Source organism: Zea mays, chromosome 1 (assembly GCF_902167145.1).
Source record: "Zea mays cultivar B73 chromosome 1, Zm-B73-REFERENCE-NAM-5.0, whole genome shotgun sequence".
Lineage (NCBI taxonomy): Eukaryota > Viridiplantae > Streptophyta > Magnoliopsida > Poales > Poaceae > Zea > Zea mays.
Window position 1 is genome coordinate 116,897,414 of NC_050096.1, and position 12,279 is coordinate 116,909,692.

Sequence of the window (12,279 nt, forward strand, 5' to 3'; positions counted from 1 at the left end):
CATTCATTGCTCATCACGCTGTATATTCCCATGGTTACATTATTGTACATGGCCATCCAGCTAGATTCGGTTTGTCCTATGGTTTCCAATTGGTTATCTTTAACTTGTTCAATCTTCTCAACAGTTCCAATACCTCTGGGCACTTGAAGACAACCATATTCGATGGAAGTGAAAAATAGAATTGGTACAACCACCTCGCATGCCTCGCTCATTAATTATACTAGAAAAAAGCGCCTTATCAGGCGCTCTACCATTCGTGTGTACAAAATAATAGAACTGCAATTGCTGGTGAATATGGACAGCATTATATATCTTTGTCATGAAAGTGTCATATAATATAAATGCTAAAAACATATAAGAAATTATGATATGGTATCTTGGCTCATAGAATTATTGTTTCTCCATAGTTCCGATGTGACTTCATTCATTGCTACCAAATGGTTTATCCGATAGCATACAATGGTTTACATCAAGGTCACCATATCAAGTTTAGTACGCTAATACATAAACAAGTAGCATAAAGTCCGTCATAGCATGCCATCACACACATATAAAGAAACAGCCTAGGCACCTCATGTCTACACTCATACAAATGGGTGACACTTCCAATCTAGAATGTTCAACAATGCAATGGGCACTTTTGCAGACAGAAATACCTAAGGAAAAACCACTTAAATCCTAAGCAAAAGTTACCAGCAAATGAAAACATGAAATTATAAATGTTCACTTGGGTAGATGTTTGCTCATGTGGAAGCTTCATCTACGCAGGCATGGAAGGAGGGTGTCTCAGCTATTTGATGCGAGTCCAGATCAAAAGTTGTTTCATCTAGCATTATGTGTTTGTTCCAGCCCAAACTTTCTATGGCCCATTAAACCCTTCTCAGACTGAACAAAAAACAACTTAGGCCCCCCTATCAAATCGCTCCAAGATATATTAGTGCAACAGGGAATAAACAAAGAAAATTCTCCAAATGGATTTCAGATGCTTATATTAACTTGAATGCCCAATGGTGCAATGTCCATGATTTCAAGTTCCTGGACGACAGCTCCACTTACGATTGGTTTCAGCCTAATAGCCTTGGACTTCCTGGAATGGAACAAGTCAGTTTTGGGTCTATACAAAAGGGATCATGCAATAGTTACCTATTCTCTAATGTTTTTTTGAACCATATTGTGAATTGATGAGGAAAAAAACATGCAACCAAATTTGTTATGATCAAGATGTTCTTCATTTAAACATAGCAGTGCAATTGTATATTGGGTATATATATGTTCCAATTTACCCTTACTGAACGATATAGAGATTGCCACATTGCGACTGGTGAAGAAAAAAGAAAAATAAATGCAACTGTATTTGTTATGATCCAGCATTCAAATGTACTTTCGGTAAATGAAATGCAACTATATTGGGGTATATATCTTCTCTAGTTTACCAAACAAATAACACATCCTAATTGAAAAATCCAGGGTCTGTTTTTCCCATATAATCCATTACATATATTAAGATCAGTTTTTGGCACATTGCAAGTTAATGCCACTGGGCTGGGAAGATAGTTACAAAAAACAGTCACCTGAAATTTACTTGTAGAGAAACAAGCTCGAATAATTACCAGCAAGAAGTGTTCCTTTGCAGTTAAACGTGATACATTTCATAGTGTCTTGGACGTAAGGTTGGTCAGCCGATGAAAAATGGACTTGTTGAGTACCTCTTTAGCAAGGATGGGAATGAACATCTACACTATGATAAGTTCTCTAGTTTTTTTAAGCAGTTGCATGATGAGGTGATCTATTTCTTTTCATTTTTTGTTTGTTAATATATTGTCAATCTAGATAATGTCTGTATCAATATAATTATTGAGAGACATAGCGTAAGCCAAATAACCCGTTTATATCAGTCAACTATATTTTGTGATTATTTGTTTCTTTATTTCTTCAGGTTTCCAAACAGTCAGTTCATTTCATAAATGAAGATTTACAAAGATTTTCCTTGCATACTATTGTCCCTCTTTTGGCTACCTTGTTTTTTGGATTCTGATTTTTTGCTGTAGAGCCTATCTAATAAGTACACACCCAATTCATGAAGCAGGGATCACAGATAGTTATATAATCTCTAAAGATGCAGGAATCAAGTAGAGGTACCGAGGTTTAGCAGGAACGTCGATGCAGCCACCACCGCAGAAGAGGAATAAATGTATGGAAATGCAAATAGTTGGCTTCTGCTGGTAGAGGAAGATGAAAGGGGATCAAAACGGACTAGACTGACCTCCCCGAGCCTGTCCTTGCATTTGCGCTCGTCACCGCAGAAGACCCACGAGTCACAGCGGCAGGCCCCGTTCTTGGGGTGAGGGCACATGGCCTTGCAGGCGGCACAGCAGGCGACGGCGGAGGGCAAGCGGTGGTCTGAGCCCCACTTGACCGCCGGGCCCCAGAGCTCGAGGCCCTCCATACCCCTGCAGCAGTCGGCCTCCGTCCGGACCGCCAGGGGCGATGTCCGCCCAGCAGAGGGGAAAGATAGGTAGGCGAGGGCTACGACGGCGGAGACAGCAACGAAGATGACGAGGGAAAGGACGAGGCAACCGCGGCGTCTGGCATCGGATGGGCGGCGGGTGAGGGGAAAAGCGGGAAAAGTTGGCATTGCTGCGCTTGCTTCAGGAGACAGGAGGGAATCACAATCGAAATACCGGCGCGCCGCCGCAGTCGCAGCCGCAGCCACCGCCTCGGCGTGTTGCGTCGTCCACTCCTAAGGGTGGTAATGGATCATGGCCCTAATACTTGCTTCACAAACCTACAAATCCTTTAATTTTGTTAGTTCAAAATTGTATTGTTTTATGATCCGGCCCTAACTTGATTCGATCCGTAAATTTGCTAGGCTAAATTAAATGGCCCGTTACCACCCCTATCCACTCCACGGGTTCACGCTTTACCCGCCCAAGTGCCTGACACGGCCCGACCCTATGGGCTATCACCCATCCGCCGCCCAGGTCTGCCGCAATTCCACGTTCCACTAGACCGAAAAAGCAGATCTAAGGTGTTCGCCTCATACGACAGTGGGAAGTGGCGTCCATGGGAAGGACTCGTGGATGCGTGGAGCGAGCCAGCGAGGTGAAGCAGCTATGTGGAAGATGGACCAATGGGCGATGTCGAGGCCGACCTGTCTGTGGAGCAGGACGCGATAGGGGAAGCGCTGTTTGAGGGGTGAGGTCGTGGGGGCACGCGTCTGTCGGCAAAGGCACGAAACGGAGCGCGTAGCGTGGGCGCTGGCAGGGACACACGTGACACGTCAGTCCGCGGAGTCAAGAAAACGACCGCGAAGCGCGGAGGCTCACTCACGCGGTAAGATATATGTACTGCGCTTCATTTGGTGAACCGAGCGAGTGTTTCTGTATAGCCACGCTGAGAGCACCTAGAGGGGGGGGGGTGAATAGGTGATCCTGTAAACTTCAAAACTTAAGCCACAAAACTTTGATTAAGTGTTAGCACAGTTAATGCCAAGTGGCTAGAGAGAAGATCTTGTACAATATGATAATCACAAGGAGTTCAACACAGAGAAGACACAGTGATTTATCCCGTGGTTCGGCCAAGTACAAAACTTGCCTACTCCACGTTGTGGCGTCCCAACGGACGAGAGTTGCACTCAACTCCTCTCAAGTGATCCAATGATCAACTTGAATACCACAGTGTTATGCTTTTCTTTCAATATCCCGTTTGCGAGGAATCTCCACAACTTGGAGTCTCTCGCCCTTACACTTGAGATTCACAAAGAAAATACGGAGTAAGGGAGGGAAGCAACCCACACAAATCCACAGCAAAACGCGCACATACACAGCCAATAGTCGAGCTCAAAAGACTAGCTCAAGGTTCTCACAAGAACGGAGCTCGAATCACTTAGAATGACAATCGGATGCGCAAAGACTGAGTGTGGATGATCAGGAATGCTCTAAGGTTGCTTGGTGTACTCCTCCATGCGCCTAGGGGTCCCTTTTATAGCCCCAAGGCAGCTAGGAGCCGTTGAGAACAAATCAGGAAGGCCATCCTTGCCTTCTGTCATCGGGCGCACCGGACAGTCCGGTGCACACCGGACAGTGTCCGGTGCCCGATTCCTTTCCTTAAATGGCGAAGCCGACCGTTGCAGATCTGGGAGCCGTTGGCGCACCGGACATGTCCGGTGCACACCGGACAGTCCGGTGCCCCCTTCCGACCATTGGCTTGGCCACGTGTCGCGCACAGAATCCGCGGCCGACCGTTGGCCCGGCCGACCGTTGGCTCACCGGACAGTCCGGTGCACACCAGACAGTCCGGTGAATTTTAGCCGTACGCCGTCAGCAAATTCCCGAGAGCGGCCTCTTCGGCCGAGGCAGCCTGGCGCACCGGACACTGTCCGGTGCACCACCGGACAGTCCGGTGCCCCAGACCGAAACAGCCTGTTGGCTGTACACAGCCAACATTCTCCTTTTCTTCTTCTCTCTGTTTCTAACACTTAGACAAGTATATTAATGCACAAAACCAATGTACTAAGACTTAGAAACATACCTTTGCTCTAGATTTGCACATTGTTCATCCATGGGCATTGATTTACATTTAAGCACTTGTGTTGACACTCAATCACCAAAATACTTAGAAATGGCCCAAGGGCACATTTCCCTTTCAATCTCCCCCTTTTTGGTGATTTATGCCAACACAACATAAAGCAACTAGAACAAGTGCAAAATCACTTCAAATAAAACTCAAATTGATTTTGATTCTATTTTGGCATATATGGATCATCCTTTGCCACCACTTGGTTTGTTTTTGCAAATCAAACTCAAATCTCTATCTCTAAGTCAAACACACATGTTGAAGTATAAAGAGAGTCATTCCAAAGAGATTGATCAAAGATTTCAAAAACTCCCCCTATTTCCCATAATCAACATTTCTTCCCACAAGAAACCAACATTTGACAAGAGAGACAACAAAAGAGTTTGACAAAACAAAAAACTCTATTCTACTATTTTCAAAATCTCTCAAGTGGTAGCTGATCCATTTATCGCTTTGGCCTTTATTTTCTCCCCCTTTGGCATCAAGCACCAAAACGGGATCAATCTTGGCCTTTTAACCCCATTGCCTCACCAAAATCTTCAATTAAGATCAAATGGCAATAAGAGTTCATGAGATGGACTTGGAATAAATTACCCTCTCATCGGAGTGCAGTGGAAGTCTTTTATGATCCAAGTCCACCTTTTCCCTTTCAATCCTCCTTCGAGACTAAATCATCAAACTCAAACACATGGTTAGTCTCAAAGGGTCAAGTTGTAACACATCTCCCCCTAAACATGTGCATTATTTTGCAACGGACTTGTGAGGTCCAGGGAGTGTTTGTACAACTTGAGCACCATAATAAGCAACAAAATGCAAAAAGGAACATGATCAAAAGCATAAATACATGTATGCTACAATTCAATCCAAGTTCCGCGAATCTAAGACATTTAGCTCACTACGCAACCTGCAAAAGGTCTTCTCATCTAGAGGCTTGGTAAAGATATCGGCTAGCTGGTTCTCGGTGCTAACATGAAACACTTCGATATCTCCCTTTTGCTGGTGGTCTCTCAAAAAGTGATGCCGGATGTCTATGTGCTTTGTGCGGCTGTGCTCAACAGGATTCTCCGCCATGCGGATAGCACTCTCATTGTCACATAGGAGTGGGACTTTGCTCAGATTGTAGCCAAAGTCCCGGAGGGTTTGCCTCATCCAAAGTAGTTGCGCGCAACACTGACCTACGGCAACGTACTCGGCCTCAGCGGTGGATAGGGCAACGGAGGTTTGTTTCTTAGAGTTCCATGACACCAGGGACCTTCCTAAGAATTGGCACGTCCCCGATGTACTCTTCCTATCGACCTTACATCCAGCATAGTCGGAGTCTGAGTATCCAACCAAGTCAAAGGTAGACCCCTTTGGATACCAGAGCCCGAAGCAAGGCGTAGCAACCAAATATCTAAGAATTCGCTTCACCGCCACTAAGTGACATTCCTTAGGATCGGATTGAAATCTAGCACACATGCATACACTAAGCATAATATTCGGTCTACTAGCGCATAAGTAAAGCAAAGAACCTATCATTGACCGGTATGCTTTTTGATCAACGGACTTACCTCCTTTGTTGAGGTCGGTGTGTCCGTCGGTCCCCATCGGTGTCTTTGCGGGCTTGGCGTCCTTCATCCCAAACCGCTTTAGCAGATCTTGCGTGTACTTTGTTTGGGAGATGAAGGTGCCGTCCTTAAGTTGCTTCACTTGGAACCCAAGGAAGTAGTTCAACTCGCCCATCATCGACATCTCGAATTTTTGCGTCATCACCCTGCTAAACTCTTCACAAGACTTTTGGTTAGTAGAACCAAATATTATGTCATCGACATAAATTTGGCATACAAACAAATCACCATTACAAGTCTTAGTAAAAAGAGTTGGATCGGCTTTCCCAACCTTGAAAGCATTAGCAACTAAGAAATCTCTAAGGCATTCATACCATGCTCTTGGGGCTTGCTTAAGTCCATAGAGCGCCTTAGAGAGCTTACACACATGGTCGGGGAACCGATCATCCTCGAAGCCAGGGGGTTGCTCTACGTACACCTCCTCCTTGATCGGCCCGTTGAGAAAAGCGCTCTTCACATCCATTTGGTACAACCTGAAAGAATGGTGAGCGGCATATGCTAGCAAGATTCGAATTGATTCTAGCCTAGCCACAGGAGCAAAAGTCTCCTCGAAATCCAAACCTGCGACTTGGGCATAACCTTTTGCCACAAGTCGAGCCTTGTTCCTCGTCACCACCCCGTGCTCGTCCTGTTTGTTGCGGAACACCCACTTGGTTCCCACAACATTTTGCTTCGGACGAGGCACCAGTGTCCAAACTTCATTGCGCTTGAAGTTGTTGAGCTCCTCCTGCATGGCCAACACCCAGTCCGGATCTAGCAAGGCTTCCTCTACCCTGAAAGGCTCAATAGAAGAGACAAAGGAGTAATGCTCACAAAAATTAACTAATCGAGATCGAGTAGTTACTCCCTTGCTAATGTCACCCAGAATTTGATCGACGGGATGATCCCTTTGAATCATTGCTCGAACTTGGGTTGGAGGTGCCGGTTGCGCATCTTCCTCCATCACATGATCATCTTGTGCTCCCCCTTGATCATCCGCCTCCTGTTGATGAACCTGTTTATCGTCTTGAGTTGGGGGTCGCACCGTAGTTGAGGAAGATGGTTGATCTTGTTCATCTTGTTCCTGTGGCCGTACTTCCCCAATCGCCATGGTTCGTATAGCTGCCGTCGGAACATCTTCTTCATCTACATCATCACAATCAACAACTTGCTCTCTTGGAGAGCCATTAGTCTCATCAAATACAACGTCGCTAGAGACTTCAACCAAACCCGATGATTTGTTGAAGACTCTATACGCCTTTGTATTTGAGTCATAACCTAACAAAAACCCTTCTACAGCTTTGGGAGCAAACTTAGAATTTCTACCCTTCTTCACTAGAATGTAGCACTTGCTCCCAAATACACGAAAGTAAGATACATTGGGTTTGTTACCGGTTAGAAGCTCATATGACGTCTTCTTGAGGAGGCGGTGAAGGTAGACCCTGTTGATGGCGTGGCAAGCCGTGTTCACGGCTTCCGACCAAAAACGCTCGGGGGTCTTGAACTCTCCAAGCATAGTCCTCGCCATGTCGATTAGCGTCCTGTTCTTCCTCTCTACCACACCATTTTGCTGTGGTGTGTAGGGAGCGGAGAACTCATGCTTGATCCCTTCCTCCTCAAGGAACTCCTCCACTTGAAGGTTCTTGAACTCGGACCCGTTGTCGCTCCTTATCTTCTTCACTTTGAGCTCAAACTCATTTTGAGCTCTCCTGAGGAAGCGCTTGAGGGTCCTTTGGGTTTCAGACTTATCCTGCAAAAAGAACACCCAAGTGAAGCGGGAAAAGTCATCAACAATAACTAGACCATACTTACTCCCTCCTATGCTCAGATAGGCGACGGGTCCGAAGAGGTCCATATGCAGCAGCTCTAGGGGTCTTGAAGTGGTCATCATATTCTTGCTGTGATGTGCTCCTCCCACTTGTTTACCTACTTGACAAGCTGCACAAGGTCTATCCTTTTCGAATTGCACGTTAGTCAAACCTATCACGTGTTCTCCCTTTAGAAGCTTGTGAAGGTTCTTCATCCCCACATGTGCTAAGCGGCGATGCCACAGCCAGCCCATGCTAGTCTTAGCTATTAAGCATGCATCTAGACCGGCCTCTTCTTTTGCAAAATCAACTAAATAAAGTTTGCCGTCTAATACACCCTTAAAAGCTAGTGAACCATCACTTCTTCTAAAGACAGACACATCTACATTTGTAAAAAGACAATTATATCCCATATTGCATAATTGACTTACAGATAATAAATTATATCCCAAAGACTCAACTAAAAACACATTAGAAATTGAGTGCTCATTAGAAATTGCAATTTTACCTAACCCTTTTACCTTGCCTTGATTCCCATCACCGAATATGATTGAATCTTGGGAATCCTTATTCTTGACGTAGGAGGTGAACATCTTCTTCTCCCCCGTCATATGGTTTGTACATCCGCTGTCGATAATCCAGCTTGAACCCCCGGATGCATAAACCTGCAAGGCAAATTTAGGCTTGGGACTTAGGTACCCAACTCATGTTGGGTCCTACAAGGTTAGTGCAAATATCCTTAGGGACCCAAATGCAAGTTTTGTCTCCCTTGCATTTTGCCCCTAACTTCCTAGCAACAATTTTCTTATCCTTTCTACAAATAGCAAAGGAAGTATTTAAAGCACAATAAATTGTAGAAGGTTCATTCACTACTTTCCTAGGAGCGTGAGTAATATTCTTTCTAGGCATAGCATTTTTCCTAGACATATTTCTATTATGCACATAAGAAGAACTAGAAGCAACCATGACATGAGCATCAAAATCATCATAAGCATTATAACCCCTATAAGCACTTCTAGTTTGTCTTCTATCATGATACAAAAAGGCATGGTTCTTTTTAGTGCTATCAGCCATAGGAGCCTTTCCTTTCTCCTTGGCGGAGATAGGGGCCTTATGGCTTGTCAAGTTCTTGACTTCTCTCTTGAAGCCAAGCCCATCCTTAATTGAGGGGTGTCTACCAACCGTGTAGGCATCCCTAGCAAATTTTAGTTTATCAAAATTACTCTTGCTAGTCTTAAGTTGAGCATTAAGACTAGCTAATTCATCATTCAATTTTGAAATAGAAACTAAGTGTTCTCTACAAGCATTAATATCAATATCCTTACACCTAGTACAAATTTCAACATATTCAAAACAAGAGTTGGATTTATTTGCTTCTACTAGTTTAGCGTTTAAATCATCGTTTATGCTCTTTAAGTTAGAAATAGAGTCATGGCATGTTGACACTTCACAAGCAAGCATTTCATTCCTCTTAATTTCTAATGCAAGGGATTTTTGAGCCTCTACAAACTTATCATGTTCTTCATACAACAAATCCTCTTGCTTTTCTAAAAGTATATTCTTTTCATTCAAGGCATCAATTAATTCATTAATTTTGTCTATCTTAGATCTATCTAAGCCCTTGAACAAACATGAATAATCTACTTCATCCTCATCACTAGATTCGTCCTCACTTGAAGAAGCATAGGTAGAGTTGTGAGTACATACCTTCTTCTCCCTTGCCATAAGGCATGTGTGACGCTCGTTGGGGAAGAGGGTTGATTTGTTGAAGGCGGTGGCGGCGAGTCCTTCATTGTCGGAGTCGGAGGAGGAGCAATCCGAGTCCCACTCCTTGCCTAGATGCGCCTCGCCCTTTGCCTTCTTGTAATGCTTCTTCTTTTCCCTCTTGTTCCCCTGTTCCTGGTCACTATCGTTATCGGGGCAGTTAGCGATAAAATGACCAATCTTACCGCACTTGAAGCATGAGCGCTTCCCCTTTGTCTTGGTCTTGCTTGGCTGCCCCTTGTGACCTCTTAGCACCGTCTTAAAGCGTTTGATGATGAGAGCCATCTCTTCATCATTAAGTCCGGCTGCCTCAATTTGTGCCACCTTGCTAGGTAGCGCCTCCTTGCTTCTTGTTGCTTTGAGAGCAAGAGGTTGCGGCTCGTTGATTGGTCCATTCAAGGCGTCGTCCACGTACCTTGCTTCCTTAATCATCATTCGCCCGCTGACGAATTTTCCTAGGACTTCTTCGGGCGACATTTTGGTGTACCTGGGATTCTCACGAATATTATTCACCAAATGAGGATCAAGAATGGTAAAGGACCTTAGTAATAGTCGGACGACGTCATGGTCCGTCCATCGCGTGCTTCCATAACTCCTTATTTTGTTGATAAGGGTCTTGAGCCGGTTGTATGTTTGGGTTGGCTCCTCGCCCCTTATCATTGCAAACCTTCCAAGCTCACCCTCTACCAATTCCATTTTAGTGAGCATGGTGATGTCGTTCCCCTCGTGAGAGATCTTGAGGGTGTCCCATATTTGCTTGGCATTGTCCAAGCCGCTCACCTTATTGTACTCGTCCTTGCACAAAGAGGCTAGCAACACAGTAGTAGCTTGTGCATTTTTGTGAATTTGTTCATTAATAAACATAGGGCTATCCGAGCTATCAAATTTCATTCCATTCTCTACGATCTCCCATATGCTTGGATGGAGAGAGAATAAATGACTACGCATTTTGTGACTCCAAAATCCGTAGTCCTCTCCATCAAAGTGTGGAGGTTTGCCAAGAGGAATGGAAAGCAAATGCGAATTCGAACTATGTGGAATACGAGAATAATCAAATGAAAAGTTTGAATTGACCGTCTTCCTGTAGTCGTTGTCGTCGTCCTTTTGGGAAGAAGAGGATTCGTCGCTGTCGTAGTAGACGATCTCCTTGATGCGCCTTGTCTTCTTCTTCTTCCCATCTTTGCGCTTGTGGCCCGAGCCAGAGTCGTTGGATTTGTCATCTTTTGGCTCGTTGACGAAGGACTCCTTTTCCTTGTCGTTGATCACGATTCCCTTCCCCTTAGGATCCATCTCTTCGGGCGATTAGTCCCTTTCTTGAAGAGAACGGTTCTGATACCAATTGAGAGCACCTAGAGGGGGGGGGGGGTGAATAGGTGATCCTGTAAACTTCAAAACTTAAGCCACAAAACTTTGATTAAGTGTTAGCACAGTTAATGCCAAGTGGCTAGAGAGAAGATCTTGTACAATATGATAATCTCAAGGAGTTCAACACATAGAAGACACAGTGATTTATCCCGTGGTTCGGCCAAGTACAAAACTTGCCTACTCCACGTTGTGGCGTCCCAACGGACGAGAGTTGCACTCAACTCCTCTCAAGTGATCCAATGATCAACTTGAATACCACAGTGTTATGCTTTTCTTTCAATATCCCGTTTGCGAGGAATCTCCACAACTTGGAGTCTCTCGCCCTTACACTTGAGATTCACAAAGAAAATACGGAGTAAGGGAGGGAAGCAACCCACACAAATCCACAGCAAAACGCGCACATACACAGCCAAGAGTCGAGCTCAAAAGACTAGCTCAAGGTTCTCACAAGAACGGAGCTCGAATCACTTAGAATGACAATCGGATGCGCAAAGACTGAGTGTGGATGATCAGGAATGCTCTAAGGTTGCTTGGTGTACTCCTCCATGCGCCTAGGGGTCCCTTTTATAGCCCCAAGGCAGCTAGGAGACGTTGAGAACAAATCAGGAAGGCCATCCTTGCCTTCTGTCATCGGGCGCACCGGACAGTCCGGTGCACACCGGACAGTGTCCGGTGCCCGATTCCTTTCCTTAAATGGCGAAGCCGACCGTTGCAGATCTGGGAGCCGTTGGCGCACCGGACATGTCCGGTGCACACCGGACAGTCCGGTGCCCCCTTCCGACCGTTGGCTTGGCCACGTGTCGCGCACAGAATCCGCGGCCGACCGTTGGCTCACCGGACAGTCCGGTGCACACCGGACAGTCCGGTGAATTTTAGCCGTACGCCGTCAGCAAATTCCCGAGAGCGGCCTCTTCGGCCGAGGCAGCCTGGCGCACCGGACACTGTCCGGTGCCCCAGACCGAAACAGCCTGTTGGCTGTACACAGCCAACATTCTCCTTTTCTTCTTCTCTCTGTTTCTAACACTTAGACAAGTATATTAATGCACAAAACCAATGTACTAAGACTTAGAAACATACCTTTGCTCTAGATTTGCACATTGTTCATCCATGGGCATTGATTTACATTTAAGCACTTGTGTTGACACTCAATCACCAAAATACTTAGAAATGGCCCAAGGGCA